This window comes from Diabrotica virgifera, chromosome 10 (assembly GCF_917563875.1).
Source record: "Diabrotica virgifera virgifera chromosome 10, PGI_DIABVI_V3a".
NCBI lineage: Eukaryota > Metazoa > Arthropoda > Insecta > Coleoptera > Chrysomelidae > Diabrotica > Diabrotica virgifera.
Genome location: NC_065452.1, coordinates 14707345 through 14731384, shown reverse-complemented (window position 1 = coordinate 14731384; position 24040 = coordinate 14707345).

Below are 24040 nucleotides of genomic sequence, written 5' to 3'. Positions count from 1 at the left end.
ATCATACAACATTTTTGGATAACAGTCATCTGGTTGTAAGGTAGATAAGTCTAACAAATTAATATCAAAGGTTCTAGAGAGTGCATCAGCGACTACTACACCTGCAGCTTTACGATGAACAATTTTATAATCGTATTGTGCCAATTTTAAAATCCACCTAGCCAAACGAGGAGATGGGTTCTTCATACTTTGTAACCACACCAGACTACTATGATCAGTTATGACCGTAAAAGAACGACCCTCAAGAAAATATCTAAATTGTTCAATACCCGTAATTATAGCTAAAAACTTCTTTTCAGTTGTAGTATAATTTTTCTGGGCTTTGTTTAATTTCTTGCTTGTATAAGCTATCGGATGTTCTTCTCCATCTTCGATTTGATACAGTACACCTCCAGATGCGGTGTTTGAACAATCTGTCATCAAATAAAAGGGTTTACTAAAGTCTGGGGCTACCACAACTGGGGCATTTGTGAGAGCCTCCTTGATTTTAATGAAAGCTTCATTAGCATCAGGAGTCCACACAATATTTTGTCCCTTTTTCCTATTTTGAAGTAAATCAGTGATAGGGGACAACAAGGTAGAATAAAACTTGACAAACTTTTTATAATAACCCACCATTCCTGAGAATCGACGGACCTCAGTGGTATTTTTAGGCACAGGAAAATCACGAATAGCTGACACCTTGTCAGGGTCAGTATGAAGACCATGTGAATGTACAACATATCCTAAAAACTTAATAGAATCACGACAAAAGCTGCTTTTATTCAAGTTAATCGTCAAATTTGCATCTTTTAGACGCTGAAACAACTGCTGCAGTACAGAGATATGAGTTTCGAAATCAGGAGTAATGACTAGAATATCATCGAGATAATATTGACAGAAGGGATCTAAAGCAGGACCTATTACCAAATCCAATAACCTACACATAGTCTGTGGAGCAGACACCAGGCCAAAAGGCATTGTAGTGAACTGATACAATCCTTTGCCATTTACTGCAAAGGCAGTAAGCTTCTTACTCTCTTCGCTTAAGGGAACCTGTAGAAATGCCTTCTTCAAGTCGATAGATGAAATGTATTTAGCATTTTGTAGCTTAGTCAGGATGATATCTATATGAGGTATAGGATAAGCATCCCTGTTCATCATTATGCTGTTAAGTTTACGTCCGTCGAAACAGACACGAAAAGTCCCATCCTTCTTCTTTGTCAACCACAATGGACTACAAAAACTAGACGAGCTCTGCTCAATAATACCAAGCTTAAACATTTCATCTACCTCCTTAACTAAACTTTCATGCCAGGCTTGAGGCAAGGGATATTGGTATTGTCTGAAGGGCTTAGACGAACCCACATCAATGTGATGTTCGATGAGATAAGTTCTACCTAACTGATTCTTCGAAGAGATAGAAGAGAAGGATTTGATGACATTATTCAACTGCTCTAACTCCTTAGCATTAAGTCTACTCATATCTTTAACTACATCAACACAAGAGATATTAAAAGAAGAGACAGATAAGGAAAGTTCAGTAAAATTCAATTCACTATTAAAAGTTTTCAGAAAATCCATTCCTAGGATAACTGAATTTTTAATAGAAGGTATAACAAAAAATGTAATTATCCTTTTACATGAACTAACAGAAATCTCAGTTGTAAACTGACCTAAAATCGGTTGGACTTGACCATCAGCTGTAGTCACTTGCAAACTCTCATCCATTCCTATCTTAACATTAGAATTCTGGAGAAATTCCAGACCTAAAGAACCTAAAATAGAGATATAGGACCCTGTGTCCAGTAAAGCTAAACAAGAATGTCCTAAGATAGAGATTTCAAGGCACGGACGATTATCCTTATTTTTACGAACTAACAATTAATTAATGTCAACATCAATAAGGGAGGATAAGGGGTTACTTGGAGAAACTACAGAAGAATCACAAAGGACATGGTCGACTAACGTCCTCTTTTCGGTTGGTATCTGCCGTTCCGCGGTCTTTTGTCTTTCGGTGGAGGTTGGGATGTTTGAGTGGTTGAGGCATGGGCCTCCTGACTCGAGAAACTGGTTCCTGGGTCTTGAGGATTTTCTAGAGCGTTCCCTGTATTTTGATGAGGAGTGGGAACCAGGGAACATGACCCACTCCTGCTGTCGTTTCCCGAACAGAATCCGCATTCAAACTTACGGACTCCTTGACGTCCACACCCAGCAAAACAAACTTCTAGGTTCAGAACAGTCAAAATACCCATGTCCTGGCTGACGACAATTCCAACAGGTAATTCTGGAGTTAAAAGTAGAGACATTACCAGACCGGGAATAATTTGGCCTACCAGAATAGGACGATTCGTTATTTCTACCGTTTGACCGACTAGGGACACTAGATACAGGTTCAGAAGACCATGACAAAACTTCTTCTAATCTCTTACATTTTTCTGTAAGATCAGCAATCGAGAGAATGTCAGTGAGTTCCAGACTCGGATGATAAGACGGCAACAAATTTTTCTTAATAATTCTCACTATATGGGACTCAGAAAGAGGAACTTCCAGACGTTTACACAAACTAACAACTTCATTGATAAAGATGGTGACTTTCTCCTGAGGAGCTTGTTTACGAGATTTAATTTCGTCCAATAAGTTGTCCTCATAATTATAAGGAAGAAAATCCGACTTAAGTTTGGCAACTAACTGTTGCCATGAAGTAAAACTACCTCGGTTGTTTAGGTACCAAGTAAAGGCTGAATCCTTAAAAAGATCACCTGCTGACGAAAAACACTCATCTTCACTGTTCCCCACGCGCTAGACGCAGACATTCTATTTTCTCAAAGAAACCAACAACATTTTCATTCGAACCACCATAAAGTGTACACCCCATTTATGAATAGGAGCCGATTTAAAGAAAGGAAATGAATTTACCGACACACTAGCGTTATGAGGAGTGGAGTGAGCCTGTGGAACTACTTTATACTCAAGTTCGCCTTCCAGATTATGTATCTTGAAGTTGAGAGACTTCATGGCATCCTCTTCCTCATTTACCGACTCTAACAAATGAACCCTACCTGAGACATGACCTAAACGGGAAGTCAAGCGACCATATACTACATCACTATGGGAGCCAATAAAAGATCTAATTTGGGCCTTCAGATCTGCAATAGTGGCTTCTATTTCACGGACCTCATCACCAAAATTTAGGTGGATAGCTGACAGAACAGCATGACTCCGATTTGCTGAAGCTTGCTTCAACGCACCTCTCAACAAGACTATTTTAGCTTCATCCGTGGTTAACGATGGATCGGTTAACTGACGGATTTTTAACTCATAGTCCAGTTCAGGAGTTAAGAGATGTTCTGCCTTAAACGATGCCATTATAAACAACTGGGAAGTAAACACCAGAATGAGATAAAATGTAAGTAGGTAAACTGTAACTTACTCTCTGTCCTCAAGTTAATGTTGTAAGTGGATACCTATACCAGTAATGTTTATTTGTTTGGTCCAGTCGTGAAATCTGATTAAATGTACTGCTGAAACTTCCGATAAACCTAAAATTGAAAAAAACTTTTAATTCAAGGTAGTGATTCACTTTTAATGCTACTCCGGACTTGTAAAAATAGGTGAAATCGTTAAATTTAAGATATTTAAATTTTTAATTTTAATTTAATTTAATTTAATTTATTATTAATCCAAAATAGTTATTTAACCAATCAAAACAAAGCAATTTATTCAGTCAACACACTATACTATAGCAAAACAAGTTTATTCAAGATATAGATATAAGACAATGTCCAAAAAAAAAGTTGAAGTACAAAATTAAACGTTAAAATGAAAATCTAAAAACACAATCACTGTGAAACCACCAAGATAAAACCAAAAGTAAAAGGAGATATTTTCAAAGCCAAAAATGTAAAAGAATTCCTACGTTGGGTCTATCCAATTGAAACCTCTATACTCTGGGTATAGAGATTTTTGAAGAAAAGAATGACGAAATATGGGGAAAATAGGAGAGACGAGATTTAAGAAACAATGAAGAGTGGCTTAGCTCAGAAGGAAAAATCAAAATGGCTGAGAGACATTAAATCTCAAGTAAGTATTCGGGCTAGCTTCAATACACCGAATATTGGCTTTAGAAATATAAAAAGGAAATATTTGATAATGAAATGATAGTAATTAGGAAGAAAATGAGACCTGTTAGAGACTGAATGCAAATAGGTAAGACCACTGGAGATACACCGAAATAAAAGGGATGATAAAGAGAGAAGAAAATGGGCGCCAACTCAGACAGCTCAACTTCTGGGCACAGTATTTGAAAGCTCACTCTACTTAACTGTAGCGAAAAAGAAAAAAAAACCTAAGTTTTGGATCCAGAATTTGAACAGCTCGAGATTTTTTTAAGTAACGAACGACAGGAACTAAAGGACACTGGATACAACCACCTGAAATACAAAAATACTAAATACTAACCTTGTCTTCCTATATTATATACTGGTGATATAGATTGAAATAAAACATCTACCTTAATACTTACAAATATATTAATAACAAATATGTTATATATATTACAATTTACATATAACTCTATAAACACAATAACAGTGGTAGTGGGTGAAGTAAAGGTCAAACAGGACCAAAAAAGCCGCTACCAAGCAAATATCCACTACACACTGCGCTCAGCAAAGGTATTAATCACAAAATCCAAAATCAAAGTCCGTTGGAATAGCACAAAGTCCTTACAACTAAAAGTTAGTAATATTCCCTAAATGAACTTGGCTGAAGTGAAATACACGAAAGAACAACAACGGTTACCAAAAAATAAGTATTTCATGTAGCAAAAAAAATAATAATTATATAATGAGTTATATAAATGAGTTGGTCAGTGACTCTTTATATCATATTTAAACAAACAAACCTACCAGACATATTCCCTATTTAAAATCCGCGGCAAAATGTTACCCCCGATTCCCTATCAAATTTTAAGCTGCAATTATTATTAAAAAAGACCTGATTTTATTTATTTAAACAAACTACTAATTATATTGAACCAAAAAAACAACGACCGAAAACCCTACCTATCACGAAAAATATGTACCTATTGTAGTTTACTTTCTCGTATGCATACGAAAAGTTTACACTGTAGCAGATATATATATATATATATATATATATATATATATATATATATATATATATATATATATATACCAAAAGTAATGGAAAAGTAAATAAAACTTAGCTTGTACAATAGCCGATTGTTAAAGGTGAAAGTCCTTAGGAAAATCCTGTTGGCACAACAAAGCTAGTTGGCTGCTGTGGTGGGTAAGTCCTATCCTGGTTGAACTCAAAAACAGATCATGGTTTTCTCCATCAAAACTGCAAACTTTATGGGTAAACCATGGCAGAGTTGCTACTAGTTACTGGTACATAAATTATATTGAATTTTAAGTCGTGACTACGTGACTAAATGGCTATGCAACTACGTGTCTAAGTGGCTAAGTGGCTAAGTGACTAAGTGACGGAATCTAAAATAAAGTTTATTAAATTTAGTTATTATGTATTTTACTAACAGTAGCAGTACAGATTTAACAGGCCCAAACAAAACATTAAATATTAGGTTAGGTATCTTATGTCATGTCAAAACTTTCTGAATCTACCTTCAATAAAGTCATAACAGACTTGCGCGAAAAATGAAAATGCGCAGAAGACAGAAGGCGGTATAATTCTTGTGGACACTTTTTATATAAAAAAAATTCAGGCAAAAACCTAATGATAGCACATGAAATAAATTGGAATTTAAATTTAACACTAAAAAAACTATGGCCTTGACTGACTGTTCCTTTGCAAATGAATAAAGGATATGAGCTATCCCTTGAAATTTAAATTATTAATCAAAATTAATAACTACAGATAACGGACGGAATATGTACAATGATGTATTGGATTTCACAACGAACAAATGAGAAATATATGTATTATGTACTTACTGAAACGAATAGCACGACGCACTGCCGGCAAATATAATTCTTTTATATGAACAAGTCCCCAGATATATTTAAGTTTGATTTACTAGTTTTCCCACATGTATTCGGCTGATGTTCGATTTCCTTTTAGTTAGATTTATTGCATTTTCAATCTAGTTTCAATTCCGTCACAAATACTGGCGACGTGATACTGGTGAAAGAGTCTGACCTGTATAATATTATAAATAATGCCAGAGACAGTTATTATAGTTCTTTATTAATAGTTGAACAACAATGATCCCGCACAAGAATCAATAAACAAACGAGTGACATAAGGCAGTGACTAATCATCCGCCGGACGGTATATGGTATCGGATATGTTCCGAATACCAACATTATAATACATCTCCCTGGTTAAAATAAAACTGGTTTTAATTCACAAATTAAACCTACTAGGTTTCTTAACCTGTCTACCAGACCTAGTTATGACCACAGCTGAAGGCTGAGGCGCTTGATTTAGTGCTACTTCCTTGTTTACATTATCCTTTAAAGGTTGAGCAAACGGTGTGGGAGACAGGATGTTTTGCTCTGCGGATCTATTTATTATAGGTAACGTCTTGGGTGGAATGTTATCAGAAGAAATATCATCTCTTTCAAATTCTTCATTCAAAATGGGGTTCTCCACCCTGAATGTATTGGGTGATGGTCGAAGATCCACACGATTTCTTCTAACAACATTCCCCTCTTTATTTTCTACCAAGAATGACCTAGGTGAATCATGCTTTGCTACAACCCTGCCTAGTTCCCAACATTTCTTTACATGGTTATAAACCGTAATATTATTATCAATATCTAACTCTTTTAAGTCTCTCACATGTTGATTATAATAATCTAAATTCTTTCTTTGCTTAGCGATCAATTTCTCTTTAATATTTTCACATAAACTTAGACGTAGCAACACATTGGAAACCGGCAATTTTGTTTTGCAAACACGGCTCATAAGAAGCTGCGATGGAGAGTAGTCCATATACTTAAGTGGTGTGTTTCTATACTGAAGTAACGCAATATGCATGTCAGTGCCATCATTAAGGCACTTTTTTATCATATTCTTTGCAATGGATACCGCTTTTTCCGCTAATCCATTGGCACGTGGATAATTTGGACTTCTTGTCACAATGATAAAATTCCATTCCTGACCAAAGCTTCGAAAACAAGAGCTATTAAATGGGATGTTATCAGCGACAAGAGTATCAGGAAGTCCAAATTTGGAAAACAATGATTTCAGTTTTGATATTATGGTTGGACCAGACTTACCTTTAATATGAATTATCTCTAACCAGTTTGAATATGCGTCCATTACTACTAGATACGATTTATCTGAATAAGAAAAAATATCAACTCCTAGCCTTTGCCACGGACGTTCTGGAATATCAAAAGGATGTAAACTTTCTTTACAATTTTTTCTACTAATGTTTTCACATGTTTTGCATTTTTTTATAAACAATTCTACATCATTACTTAAATTTGGCCAGTAAAAAATTTTCCTTGCACGAGCTTTACATTTTTCGATTCCCAAGTGCCCCTCGTGAATTAATTTAAGCATCTCTAAATGTAAAGAACTAGGTACTATTAATTTATAATCCAAAAACAATAATCCAATAACAATATGAATTATCTCTAACCAGTTTGAATATGCGTCCATTACTACTAGATACGATTTATCTGAATAAGAAAAAATATCAACTCCTAGCCTTTGCCACGGACGTTCTGGAATATCAAAAGGATGTAAACTTTCTTTACAATTTTTTCTACTAATGTTTTCACATGTTTTGCATTTTTTTATAAACAATTCTACATCATTACTTAAATTTGGCCAGTAAAAAATTTTCCTTGCACGAGCTTTACATTTTTCGATTCCCAAGTGCCCCTCGTGAATTAATTTAAGCATCTCTAAATGTAAAGAACTAGGTACTATTAATTTATAATCCAAAAACAATAAGCCTGACGACATGTTAATTTGTTCTTTAAGTTTAAAGTAATGACGCAGGTTTTCAGGGACATCAGTTTTAATCAAGGGCCACCCATTTTTAACATAATATAAAAGTTTGTTTAATTGTGAATCATTTTCTGTCTCAATTTTGAACTTATCCTTTTTTTGATCAGACATTGGTAATTCTGTTACTAAAGAATGAATAGCAAAATCAAATTCCTGATCTGATTTTAGCCCGCTGCAATTTAAAAAGGCCCTAGATAAAGTATCTGCAATGTATAAATATTTACCAGCTTTAAATGTCACATTCAAATCATAGTTAAGTAACCTGATTAGCATTCTTTGCAAGCGTGGTGTAACAGAATGTAGATTTTTACGAAAAACTGACTCTAAGGGCTTATGATCACTAGAAACTTTAATATTTTTCATGCCATAGAGCCAAAAATGAAATTTTTGTATGGCAAACACGATAGCCAGAGTTTCCTTTTCTATCTGCGCATAATTTTGCTCAGTTTTATTTAGACTTCTAGACACGAAGGACACTGGGTGTCCATTTTGTAACAGGCAAGCGCCCAACCCATCCCTACTAGCATCAGTCTCTATCTCAACAGGTAGATTGGGATTAAAAAAAAATAACACCGGAGCGCTTGTTAGTAGGTGTTTAAGTCTATTTAAAGAATGCTCGTGTTCTGTTGACCAATGCCACGGGACCTTTAAACTTGTTAATTCTCTCAACGGCGCAGTGATTTTGGACATGTTGGGTACAAACTTACTCAAATATTTAGCCATACCTAGTATTCTGAGAAGATCAGCCTTTGATTTTGGCACAGGCATATCTAGAATTGTTTTTACATTATTATCATTAGGCTCAATTCCCTTACCTGAAAAAATTTGACCCATGTACCTAACACTCTGCTGCTTAAATTGCACTTTTGAAATGTTAAATTTAACATTAAACTTATTAGCTCTTTCAAGTACTATCTTAAGGTTTTGGTCATGCTCAGCCTCAGATGAACCTGAAATAATGAGGTCATCAAAATATACTCCCACTCCGTCCAAACCATCAAATAGTTCATAGTTGTACTTCTGAAAAACTTCCGGGGTGCTACATATTCCAAAAGGCAACCTATCAAATTTAAACCTACCAAAAGGTGTTCCGAAAGTGCAATATTCTGAACTTTGTTCATCCAATTGCACATGAAAATACCAATCTTTCATATCAACAACTGTAAAAATATTTTTACCACCTAGCTTATTTGCAATTTCATCGACTGTGGGGATCAAAAAATGCTCACGCTCTATAGCTTTATTCAAATAAGTCGGGTCCAAGCATAACCTTAAATCTCTATTTACATTATTCTTTTCAACTATGACAAGAGGGTTTAACCATTTAGTGGGCTTATCAACTTTCGAAATGACACCTTGATCTTCTAATTCTATTAATTTTGATCTAACTCTAGCATATAAAACTCTAGGAACCCTCCTTACACGTTGAACCACTGGTACAACATTTTCTTTTAAAGTTATATGATGTTGACCTGGAAACTTGCCTAACTTTCCATCAAAAACAGTTGGATAAGCCTTAATAACATCATTAAACGTTTTAAAATTAGCACCCTTATTTTCATAAACCTGTGTACTATTAATTCTTTTAATTAAATGCAAGGTTACACAAGCTGCCAGGCCTAACAGAGGTATCTGATCATTGGCTTTTACAACTTCAAATGTCAAAACATGACCTACATTATTTTTATTATAACAGTTTAATGCAACTTTACCAAGAGATCTAGTTTTAAAATCAATACTACCATATGAAACTAGAGTCACTTTTGACTTAAGCAAACAAGCATCTGGGCACACCAGATTCAGTACATTTAATGGCATTACGCTTACCTCAGCACCAGTATCTAGTTTGAACTTGATTTTCCGCTCATTTACCTGGAGCTCCTCTGTCCACATGCGGTTGCTGCCCTCATGAACCGCCCCAACATGCCTGCCTAATGAGCTTACATAAAACTCTTCACCTTCGCTGTCAGTCTGTTCATGTTCTTCGACATGATGTACCCTTCGTTTGGACCCACTTGCCTCGTCCGATCCAAGTTTTCCCTTACTTTTGCAAACATTAGCAAAATGATGTCTCCCTTGGCACTTGGCACACGTTTTGTTATACGCCGGACACTTTCTTGGAGGGTGAGAGTACCCACAAAACCTGCATGATTCTCTGTTACCTGAGCTGTTACTGTTACCACTACCACTATCTGCTTGCTTAGATGGTTTGCGGTCAATTTTCTTAACCACATTCAACTGTACTACCTCCTGCATCTCTTTTGATAAATTTTTGCTGGTTTCTGAAGCACGACAAACGTTTATTGTTTTTTGTAGAGTTAGAGACGTTTCTCTAAGCAATCGTTCTTGGGTGCCCTTTTCAAAAATGCCCATGACTATCCTGTCTCTTAAAATGTTATCTTGATCCGGGTACTCTGTGGTTTTTATGGCTTTACGAAGTTCCGTCACGAATGAGTCAAAAGACTGACCCTCTTTCTGCACAACACTATTGAACAAGAATCTTTCAAATATTACATTTTTCTTGGGTGCACAATATGCCTCAAACTTGTCCTTTAATTTTTCAAGAGTCAAATCACCTTAATGGTAAATGTATTGTACAACTCCAATCCATCATCTCCTACAAGACTTAAATAACAAGCAACTTTCTTTTTCTCAGTTTTCTCGGCTCTGTATTGAGAAGTTTTAAATATAGGTTGCTACAAAATATTATGCAAGTGAAAATAAAAGGCAAACGCAGTCCAGGACAAAAAAGCACTTCGTGGTTTATTTAGGGTGGCAGTGAATAAAATTAAGATAGCTATGATAGTAACCAATATTCTGAAAAGACATGGTACATGAGGAAAAATAAAGTAACAGCCCATACCGAAAAAGAATCCTGCGTACGCGAGTGACGAGAAAATTTTTATTTCATTGCCCCCTCCTTGCAAGGTTGCTGGATCCGCCGTTGCCTACACTAAGCTTGGTATAGAAATGTCTTGGTCTCTTGATTTAATATCAGAATATAAAAATGATTCTGAAAGAGGCAAGTGGCTCAAACATACTTTTGAAATTACATATTATAAAACCAGAAGACGTATCAGATTGTTTTGTGTTTGATTTAATGTCATGCAAACCAGGAAATGAAATTTAAGATAGATATGTTGATTATTTAGTTGAAACTTATATAGACGAAAATGCCATATTCTCCCCATATTTGTTAACAGAGGCAAATTCTTCTGTTATTCGTATTACGAATGCTTGCGAATCTTTTCATTCGCATTTTAATTTATCGTTTTGTAATACGCATCCATCCATATATATTTTCTTTGAAAAAATTAAAGAATTTCAAGTAGATACGTATGTTAAAATTTAAAGTTTGCGTATTGCAAAACCTATCAAAGATAAACAAGTTAAACTGAAATTGAAAAATGTAGTAAATTTATTAATAAGATATCAGTCTAATCAAATGACTAGAATGGATTTTGTAAAGTGTCTGTCTTATTATAGTAAATATTAAATAATAATTTATACGTCTTGCATATTATCTATATTATAAACTATTATTATAATGTAAGGAAATTAATGTCTTGTATTCGGATTTCGGATGCTTTCATAATAGACATTCTTAAATTAAACCTATATTTTTATTTTATTACCTGAGTGAGTTGGTGAGAAAAATACCTACCGGATTAATAGGAACCTTTAAATTTGGTGAGGAAAAACCTGTCGGATTATATGTTTTTACTGGTTGGTGAGGAATTTACCTCCGCCCATTGTGGAGTATGTTATCCACCACCGGAAACAACAAATAATAAACTGTAAATTACGATCTTCCTAGAACGCCGATTATAACGAAACAAAGACAAAAATTAAATTTTTAAATACATTTGTAGTAGAATTCTTAATATGTGGTGTACAAAAATACGCCAGCGCGTGTAGTTAAAGCGTTGACTGATAAATATACTGGAAGATACGAAACTAAATGAGCGTTTATGTACGACACCAGTGGTTTTAGAAATAGATGGCGTTAGCAGCTTTCTAGGTGCGAGATTGAATTTACCTGAGACAACGATGAGACGTATTCAGGTAGCTTTGGTTATCGGAATTTGGGGTCGGTCGGGTTGATCGGATTATAATAAAAATTATTTAATTCTTTTGATGCATTTAAATTTGAGTTCTCATTCAACGATAACAATGGCAATCTTTAAAATAATTATTGGAGTGTACCTATGTATAACTTTCTAAACTCGTTTTTAAATTAGCAAGAATAATTTTGTAGTTGTAATTTGTCTTCTAATTTGAATTCTTGAAACAAATCATTAAATATTATAAAGTTCATTTAATAATTTTATATAATATATATATAATAATATAATTTATTTAATAAAAAATTTATTTAACGAGAAAAATACTCACTGGGTGATTTTAGATATTGTACATTTCTTATTTGCCTCATAATCTCGATAAAAAAATAGGTAGTTATTTTCGTTAATTTCAGTCTCTTCTGATAATTGTATATTTTGTTTTGAGATATTGCAAACGTATTTACTTAAATGAAATTGACTTAGTAACCCGCTCGGCCACTTTAAACTCTTCGAGAGAAAAATGGTAAGGACTCATGAATTGTTGCAATCGCGATTTCCAACAATTTCTTCCAAGTTTTTTCGTGCCGTCGATATTTTCCGAGTTAGGGGGAAAATAGTGACTAAGTATTGAATTATTTATTATTAACTTTACTTCTTAAAGGTGCCGTGTATTTCTGCGTAGGCGTCCACTGTGCATTGTATTGTCAGGTGAGATATTAGATAGTCACGAATACATTATTCTATTACGAGTAATTTCATTAATATCATTTGGCGAATATTACCCAGCCATGACATATTTTTCTAGACCTCTCTTACCCTCTATATTTCCTTCGAGTTCCAGTTGCCGACAACTATATCGTCCTCCTCGCAATATGTCCCTAAGTATGTCCATTATATTTTAAGCATTCGGTGCAGGCACCTTATTTCAAAGACTTCAAGTTTGTTAGTGGAGCTGGTCTTTATTATCCATGCTTTTATTACATACAAGAGAACAAGCCAAACGTAACACTTTAGCGTATTGTACAGTAGAAAAAATGAAAGAATACCCATGAACGAACATATAAAACACGCTGTATTTTCCTGTCACCGTGTCAGGAAAGCTGTTTTTAAACTTTTTAAAAAAGTTATGATGAGTTTTCCCCGAAAAGTTCTTAATTTTTTGGTTATTTCATGTAGAAATATTCAATTTTGAATTTGACAAATAATAAGAACCTACTTTTCATTAGCTACAACTCTGCTTTTACTGGGTCTACGACTTCATAATATGTCATATTTATATAAAACATTTTTTTCACTTTTTGATAAGCTGTATTTTTGCTATGAATGTTTTTTTGTTGAAATACTTCATTTTTTAGTTATTTTCGAAAATCCGTCTAAGAACGTACTATTTTTTGAGAAATGAATATATTCACTCGCAAATAACTCGAAAAGTATTTACTTGTGAGGTCAAGACTAGTGAAAAAAACTCTATAGTCAATTTATATTTCCAACATTTTTGCAGAAACAAAAACAAAAAAAAAATTAATACAAGAAAGTAGAAAACTCAAAGATGTACCACAAAAATGTATATTATAAAAATGTCATACAAGGACGCGTTTCGGCTCTTACCGAGCCATCATCAGCTTGAAATACAGGAGCAAAGTCTAAAACTGTCCTACAATATAAAAAGGAAATTTTTAAGCATGTGGTGATCACGCCCACCTCGGCAAAGGAACTTACCAGACCAGGAAGGAGGAAGAATCTAATAGCTTACATTGTATTGGGTTCTTTAGGTTTCATTCTAAGTTATAAGTAGTGTATTAGACATTAAGGGTATAAAAATTCATGAAGAGAAGTATCCATTCTCAAATGTGGTCTCGAGGTAAGAAAGTAGAAAACTCAAAGAGGTACCACAAAAATGTATATTATAAAAATGTCATACAAGGACGCGTTTCGGCTCTTCCCGAGCCATCATCAGCTTGAAATACAGGAGCAAAGTCTAAAACTGTCCAGACCAGGAAGGAGGAAGAATCTAATGGCTTACATTGTATTGGGTTCTTTAGGTTTCATTCTAAGTTATAAGTAGTGTATTAGACATTAAGGGTATAAATTCATTTTAAGATTTAAATGACTTCCTCTTTGAGAGAAACCATCTTGCGAACAGATCAGGTGCAAGGAACTTTTCGGTGAACTGTATCTTTCAGTGACAGGGGAAAAAAACTGTGATATCTAATTAATAAGTTGTATTGACACAACTGTACTGTGATACTTGACTTTTTAATGTATTTTATATGGAGCTATCTTAATATGTTTTGTCCTGATTGAATCTTTGTTCTTTTTTCTTAAACTGTCCTACTTCTTTTTGAACTTGGGGTGGTCTTGTCCACCTCGGTAATTACTTATCAAATTTTATTGGTTATTGCTATTCTTCATTGTTTTTCAGCTTTTCCTCTTCGTTTTAATACCGTATACATTCAATATTGTCCTATTTATTTTCCTCTATTCTTTCACCTTACGAATTTTGAATTTGACGTTTAATCTTCTTCTTTTTTCTTTCCCTAGTCTGTGGGGTCTTCTAGTTACAACATTTACCACCTAACGACAAATTCATTCTTGAGTACTACATGTCATCTGTCATCACTGACAGCAATTTGACAGTTCACCGAAAAGTTCCTTGCACCTGATCTGTTCGCAAGATGGTTTCTCTCAAAGAGGAAGTCATTTAAATCTTAAAATGAATTTTTATACCCTTAATGTCTAATACACTACTTATAACTTAGAATTAAACCTAAAAAACCCAATACAATGTAAGCTATTAGATTCTTCCTCCTTCCTGGTCTGGTAAGTTCCTTTGCCGAGGTGGGCGTGATCACCACATGCTTAAAAATTTCCTTTTTATATTGTAGGACAGTTTTAGACTTTGCTCCTGTATTTCAAGCTGATGATGGCTCGGTAAGAGCCGAAACGCGTCCTTGTATGACATTTTTATAATATACATTTTTGTGGTACCTCTTTGAGTTTTCTACTTTCTTACCTCGAGACCACATTTGAGAATGGATACTTCTCTTCATGTTTTTAAAAAATTAATACAGATTAATATGATAGTGACTACTGCGTTAAAATTTTGAATACTCCTTGAGTAGGGGGAATTTTACACTTCCCTCTAAGGCTAGTTCCAACAAATTTAAGCTAGGCGCGCCACTATACGGGCAGGTTTTAAAGACAACAAAATAATGCATAGGTTTTCGTATCTTTCCGTATTTATCAATCAACGGTTAAAGGTTAAGGTATGAATTAAAATATTAAAATTTATTTTACTTTAAAAACTAAACAGTTTTTCCATTCTCTTTTCTCTTAGGCCAAAAATATTTAGCTACCTACTACATTCTCATATTTTGACGTTTATTTATGTCAGTCGAAATGATTTGTCAATTTTGAGGTTAATGCCCCTTAATGCTAACAACCATATTGTCATCGAGAAAGCTCAGTTGCCTCAATTATCTCAATATAATACAATGTATGTATTTATGTATCTAAATCTATATACAGGGTGTAACAAAAATACAGGTCATAAATTTAATCGCGTATTCTGGGACCTAAAATAGTTCGATTGAACATAACTTACCTTAGTACAAATGTGCACGGAAAAAAAGTTACAGCCCTTTGAATTTACAAAATGAAAATCGATTTTTTCCAATATATCGAAAACTATTAGAGATTTTTTATTAAAAATGGACGTGTGGTATTGTTATCGCGGTAGTATTTTAAGAAAAAATTATAATGAAATTTGGACACCCCATAAAAATTTTATGGGGGTTTGGTTCCTTTAAACCCCCCAAACTTTTGTGTACGTTTCAATTTAATTATTATTGTAGCGCCATTAGTTAAACACAAGTTTTTAAAAACTTTTTTGTCTCTTAGTACTTTTTCCAAAAGTCAGTTTTTATCGAGATATTTGAATATTTGTCAAATCCACCACATATTTGTATATGGTAAAGTACGATTATGGAGACTTGGTAATAATATGAAAATTTATTTATGATTTAGATTTTTAGGTATATTTTGAACCATATTAAAAAGAAGCCACATCTCGATAAAAGATGCTTTATCAAAAAAATACAAAGAGGCAAAAAAGTTTTAAAAACACTGTGTTTAACTAATGGTACCTCAGTAATAGTTTAATTGGAACGTACACAAACATTTGGGGGGTTTAAAGGAACAAAGCCCTCATAAAATTTTTATGTAAACATATTAAAAAAGAAGCCGCAACTCGATAAAAACTGCCTTATCGAAAAAATACTAAGGGGCAAAAAAGTTTTAAAAATATTTAATTTAACTAATGGCACCAGAATAATAATTTATTTGAAACGGACACAAAAGTTTGGGGGGTTTAAGGGAACAAAACCCCCATAAAATTTTTATGGGGTGCACAAATTTCACTATAATTTTTCTTTAAGATGTTCTTGCCATAAGAGTGCCACATGTCCATTTTCAACAAAAAATATCTAATAGTTTTCGATATATTCGAAAAAATCCATTTTCATTTTGTAACTTCAAAGGGCTGTAACTTTTTTTGTGTGCATATTTGTACGAAGGTAAGTTAGTTTCATTCGAACTATTTTTGGTCCCAGAATATGTGGTTTAATTTATGACCTGTATTTTTGTTACACCCTGTATTGTATGTTCCCTATGTCCAGCTGAACGATTTACGTACTGTATACGTCAGGCATGTAGCCAGGAAATGTACTTGGGGGTGGGGGTCCAAACACAACTTAATTTTTTTGTTAGATTAGACGGTAAGGTATTGAAAGAAATGTGTAGAGTAAATTTTAGATTCATCTTTTTGTTAACAACTAATAAGAGATTACAAAACCGATTTTTATTTTGATAAAAAACAGTGGCGTGCCATTTTTTAATGTAATAAAATTATATTTTGGTCAACATCAACGGTTCCAAAAAAAGGTAGAGAATAAATTCTTTCCATTAAATTATAGAGAAATTTATCCTCTTTTAAAATATATAAAAATTAATATACCATTACATTTGTTTTTTTTAAACTCAAAAATTTGCTACCATTTCAGTTAGCGCCATCTAGCGGCGACAGCAAACGTCAAAAATTCAAAACCAAATAAGCGTTTTGTAGTGCAAATTATGCTCTTTCATATGAGCCTAAGTTTGCTAAAATCGGTCAAAAGAAAAGGAAGATATCTTGGTTTGTTTAAAAAAACAATTGAACTTCCCCCACCGCTTTATTTTGATAGAATAAAACGATTTAGACAAAAAATGTAGGGAAATGGTCTGTAAATATGAAAATGATATCATCGATAAACTTTCATTAGACTAAATTCTATAAAAATCCCATTTTTCTACTTTGTGTTGGTTGTTACGCCCTCTAGCGGACGTTTGAGAAACTCGAAAATAATTTCCAGCAATTTCTCTCGGCGACTTTTATCATGATTTTTTTTCTCAAATCTAGACGACCAATATCTTATGAGATATGGCCGCTCGTTACCCTTAACTGATCACCCTGTACATAACTACTATTATAAAATACGTTACTTACCAATTTCCACTGGTTTCACATGAAAAAATTTTGTAATTTTTCTTTGAGAACTCTCTTGTGGTGCAAATCTCTTCATGATAATAAGAATACAAAGTCAAGACTAAATACAGAGTACACTAAAAAACTCACTCACGAAAACTAAAAGAATTTTAACTTTTAACTACCAACAAACACTACAATCACAATTGTTTGAAAAACACTTCTTTTATGTAAAAATATTCTTATTTATACAGGGTGTTTGGTAAAGAATGGGCCATAGCTTAACCTCAGGTTCCTGAGGTTAAAATAGGCCGATTTAAGCTAACTTACCTTCGTAATACAAAGTTTATAATAACCGAGATACTCAAAGTCAAAGTTAAACTTTTATTTATTTATTATTGAATATTTCCTGACAGGTATGAGATAACAACATGAAATTTGGTATGTTGGGGTTTTCTGGGTCGAGAAAACTAAATTCCCTACCAAAAATTATGTATTTCCCAGAGGGCGCCACATACGCCTTTCAGCACTCATTTATTACGTTCAATTTTTTTTACCCTCACTCTGTATAATTTTGACATTAAAATTTTTATTCTCCTATTAGTTTTACTTAAAAAAGGTATACTTCTTTTATCTCCCTAAACTCAACCGTTTTCGAGATAAACGCATTTTAAATCTGCGATACACCATCATTTTTAGCATAATATCATTGTAGTTACACCCGAAAAATAACTTGAAACCATAAAATTATCCAAAAATGTATCGCAAATTTCTTCAAATGGAATTTTCGATGCAATGACATAAATTTGAGAACTGGCACAATTATTATGGTTTTAAGTTATTTTTCGGGTGGAACTACAATGATATTATGCTAAAAATGATGGTGTATCGCAGATTTATTTTAATGTCAAAATTATACAGAGTGAGGGATAAAAAAAATTAACGTAATAAATGAGTGCTGAAAGGCGTATGTGGCGCCATCTGAGCAATACATCATTTTTGGTAGGGAATTTAATTTTCACGACCCAAAAAACCCCCACATACCAAATTTCATGTTGTTATCTCATACCTGTCAGGAAATATTCAATAATAAATAAAAAAAAGTTTAACTTTGACACCCTGTATCTCGGTTACAATAAATTTTGTATTAAGTTAAGTTAGCTTAAATCGGCCTATTTTAACCTCAGGAACCTGAAGTTAAGCTATGGCCCATTCTTTACCAAACACCCTGTATATGTATAACAAAATATCTTAATTTTTATTTCTAACTCAAAAATACAAGTGCGATCAATGTTTACCCTCGCCTCGACTGTTTATCTTTGAATGACCTGAAATCTGAAATAAGGAAAAGAAAATCACATGCAAACAATATTTTATCGTCTGTGAAACAAATCTGTTCAAAAAATGAAATGCATAGCCACTATAGCCACTGTTATCTAAACGGATCGAATTACAGCTTACGCATGTTAAGACATATGGCAGGGTTCGATACTTAAAGTCAAGTGGATGGATGCACAGTCAAAGAAATATTTTTTAGTCGAAGTTTTGTTACAATATGCTGATGATTTTAAAAATTAATATACCGTACATTTTATATGATGTAAAGGTATATAATCTTTCCTAGTAAAAAATAATAATAATTTCGTTCACTTTTCAAGATAATAATAATAACTTGGAAAAAACTTACTGTCTTGATACCACAGCCGAGACAGTTTTGGGGGGGGGTCCGGACCCCATGGACCCCCCCCCTTGGCTACGTGCCTGGTATACGTGGAATATCATATAATTTGTCATATTATGTATCTTTCTTATGTATTGTACCCTCGGAGATCGCTGGGAAAATTTACACTCAAAATAACAAAATCCAGTTTGGCAACACTGTGTGAATGTTGATAATATCATATCCCTTTTAAGATAAACAGAACTGTAATTTAGTCCAGACAAATTAGTATATTTTTTGCCAGCAAAAATTAGATTTTTCAACCAAATACTGTTTCAAATATGATGTGCAAAATAATTTTTAATTGGGCTCTGCTAATGAGTTTGCTTTTTTGTCATTAAAGTAGAAATAAATTTAAATTTCACTCATTAAATCGTTATCGTCCAGTTATCCTCTTAATTATTTTAACTTTTAATACTTTTAATAAGTGTCGACTAGTTCTGAATGATTAATAAGTTGTTAAAACATTTTATCTGTAGCGGCTTCTGGAATGCCTTAAAACTATCGAATTTCATTCGACCATACCTACAAATTTTGCATTATTGCGAAAAAATATTTGGACATATAATTTTCTTTTTTATTTGAGGAAATTGCATTTCGATCAATTTTCATGTCTAGCAATTCATTTTCGAGCAGTTGATTTTGAGTAATTGATTTTTAGCAATTGCGTTCAAGCAACTGATCTAGAATCAAAATTATGACAGATTATCTAATTATGACACACTATCTAAGGTGCAACGAAGTTCACCGGGTCAGCTAGTTTATATAATATAATATAATTTTATAATTATATACTTACTTTATATAGAACAGAATATACTTCCAAAGAGTTGTTCCGCCATATTGACTTCCCCATTTAGCACGTGAAAGCGATCCCATCTACTTCACCTCATGCAAGTCAAATTTTTATTCAAATCAAATTTATTCATCACATGCGACATTATACAAAGTTGTACATGTATGAGACAAGTCAAAGTTACAGACATATATAATGTACATATTAAAAGTATATAAATTAATAAATACGACAAAACATATTAAAAGTTATTTGTAGAATATGGCTCTAGCTCACAAATGTATTGATGTACACACCTCCGAAAGTTTGGCTGATGTAAATTCATTCGTATATCTATTGGCAATTTGTTAAAAAACTTATGGCTGCATAATGTGTGCTACCTTCCAACAAAACAGAACGATGCTGTGGAAGCATAAAGTGATTGTCTCTGAATCTTGTTGAATAAATATGGTTAAATTGAAACTTATTGAATTCATAAATTTTGCAATGTAAATACATTATACACGAAAATATATACAGACCAGGAATTGTAAGAATATTATTTTGTCTAAAGATACCTCTACAAGAATCTCTAAATTTCATTTTATATATTATCCTAATAGCTCTTTTCTGAAGTACGAATATCTGCTCTAATTCAGAGGTACAACCCCAGACTTCAATGCCATATTTGGCTATTGAGTAAAAATGGGCAAAGTATACTGTTTTTAATATTGATGTATTAAAGAGACGTGAAAGAATTCTCAATGCATAACATGCGCTACTTAATCTGGATTTCAAATTAGAAATGTGGTTTGACTATTTAAAATTACTGTCTAACAGGACCCCCAGCAACTTCGTGCAGTCTGTTTTATCTATTGCTGCTTGTATAGTGGCTTGATGGTTTAATAAATTATTTGACATGAAAATCATATACTTTGATTTCTCTTCATTTAAAACTAGTTTGTTGGATAAAAAATAACTGTTGATGGTGGATAGTATCTGTGTAGTTTTATTTTGCAAATTTTGATTGGATGTTACTGTGACTAGAATGTTGGTATCATCCGCATAACTGATGATGTTAACTCCACTCAGTGAATTAGTTATCAAAGCTATATCATTAATATATACTATAAAAAGTAGAGGACCCAATACACTACCCTGAGGGACACCATAATGGATATCCAACGTGTTTGATTCGTATTTAAGTCCATTAGATGTTATCTTTACTTTTTGTCTTCTATTTTCTAGGTAGGAAGTAAACCATTTTAGAACTACACCACGAATACCAATCCCCTCAAGTTTTATTAGCAACAAATTATAATCCAAAGTATCAAAAGCTTTGGACAAATCGAGAAATAAACCACATGCCTTCTCTCGTCTGTCCAAAGCATCCAACACTAAGCTGACGAAATTTGCAAGAGCTGTAGTTGTAGACTTAGAAGATGTAAAACCATGTTGAAAATTATGCAAGACACTATGCTTTTTTAGGAATGCGTTTATTCTAGTATAAACCAGAGTTTCAATTATCTTTGAAAACACAGATAAGAGACTTATGGGACGGTAGTTGTTAAGGTCATCTTTATCACCACTTTTGAATAAAGGGATTACAATAGATAGTTTAAACATACTAGGAAATATTCCTTGTTGAAAAGAGGCATTACAAATATCCGTCAGTGGATCTGCGAAAGCGTGAATGCATTGTTTTAATAACTTAGGGGAAATCTGATCAAAACCACAACTGTGTTTGGATTTAAAACTTCCGACTACACTAGTTATTTCCTGTGGGTTAGTTGGATCCCTCTCTCCCACATCACTGGTTTGTGTCCAGTGATGTGGGGGGATATGACATAAGAGATGCTCTTGTGTTTACTAAATGGGACCACTTGATTTGACACTTTTGGGAAGACAATATGGCGGCGACAGGTTTTTTATGTTATACGTGGAATATATGTTATTAATTAATTATTAAATTTATTAATTATATATATTTATATAATAGGCGGTTTCTCCATAAGTGCACATGTGCACGTGAACCCCCAAAATTATTTTCACACCAACATTCATATATGTAAAATTTATGATTCTATAAATAACATTTTAATCTAACTATACAGTAATTGAAATTCGAAATAACAGATCCAAGGAGTTTATAAGTATCTAATAGGTAACATTTAATTATTTTTATTCTATTTCAAAGGAGAAACTTCACGGATGCGAGGCCTTAGACAGAACCCCGCGTTCACCGCTCTTACGGTGGTTCCTATCCCAATGACTTTTCATACGGCAAAATACAACTCACCACCCACACCGCTACCCGCTATAGCCCACAAGTTTAGATGGCCACAAGATCACAAGTTGGATGTGATCTTATGGTGTTTTCAACTTGCACGGCACACGTACGTTTAAATTTTGCTTTCGTGAAGTTTGAATTTCGGAACAATATTAAGAATGGAAGAATTTGTGGATGTAAATGTTAGCGTGGAATATTTAAAATCAATTAAATTTTCTTCATTATATTTAGAAAAAAAATAAAAAATTCAGAAACCAAATTTGTTAATTAAGAATGTACCAAAGTGCAAACGTCGGGATTATAAATGATTATTTAAAATGGAGATTTGTGTAAAAACTTACAAATTGTGTAGGTGTGAAGCACATATTTGGAGAAGAGGAAGCATAATGAATAAAATAGAAGATACGATTTTAACTATCCGGCGCAGTCCACTTAACTAAATTTTTGATTGAAAATAATTTACAAGACGATTTTTCTGAAATAATTTGATTTTCTCCAATTATGTACTTGTTACGATGCCAGTGACAACTGCAGAAACAGAACGATGTCTCTCTGCAATGAAACGTATCAAAACTTTCCTTGGAATAGCTATGGGCCAGGATCGATTAACTGCACTCGCAATGTTTTCAATTAAAAAAAATGATTCAAGAAATTCCAAATTTTACTGAATTTGTTTTTGAATAATTTATCTAAAAAAATAACAGGCGACTGACTTTCGTTACAAAACTTGCTTGTAACATTTAAACACTAAATTATAATTTTAAGTCAATAAAGTTCATTATTTATTGTAATTTTTAATAAAGTCCTTTGATTTTTACAATTTGAAGCCACTCAAAAAATTTTACCTACGGAAATAGGGTCTCAAGGTATTTTTATATGTTAACATTATGTGTGCACCCCCAATATTTTACACCAGGCGCCGCCACTGAATATATAATATAATTTTATAATTATATACCTTATTTAGAACAGAATATACTACCAAATAGTTGTTCCGCCATATTGCCATCTACTTCACCTCATGCCTCATGTCACATCCCCTCCCTACCACATCACTGGTTTGTGTCAGAAGGTTTTATTGGTGACTCCCTCTAAGCGGTTATATGCAAATGCAAACCTAAGGCCGATGCCACATTATGCGTTTTGACCGGATGCGGTGAAAACGCATCCGTTTCCAACGCAACCGGACCGACCTGTCACACTATGCGTTTAGTCTGGTGCAGTTTGTAAGCGCGTACCGATGACTCAAAACGCATCCGTTTCCAACGCAACCGGACCGATCTGTCACACTATGCGTTTTCACCGGATGCGGCGGAAACGCATCCGGTCAAAACGCATAATGTGGCATCGGCCTAAGATGACAGGCACGTACCTACTAAAAATATGGACCGGAAGAAATAAATCCGGAACAATGGAAAATTGCAGTGAATATGCCCTGTGCATTAGAAAGGGAGACAGAGATAAGTTAGATTGCAACAATCACCGGGGAATATTACTACTAAACGTTGGATACAGGACCGGTTCTAGGGTTTTGAGCGCCCCGGGCAAAATAAAATTTGGCGCCCCTTTGCTAAAAAATAGCAAAAAAGGCAAATAGTAAAAATATTGCCATAAAGAACTAGGTAAAAATATATTTATTTAAAAAAAAGTACAATTGTTTATTTTATTATGCGTATGCATA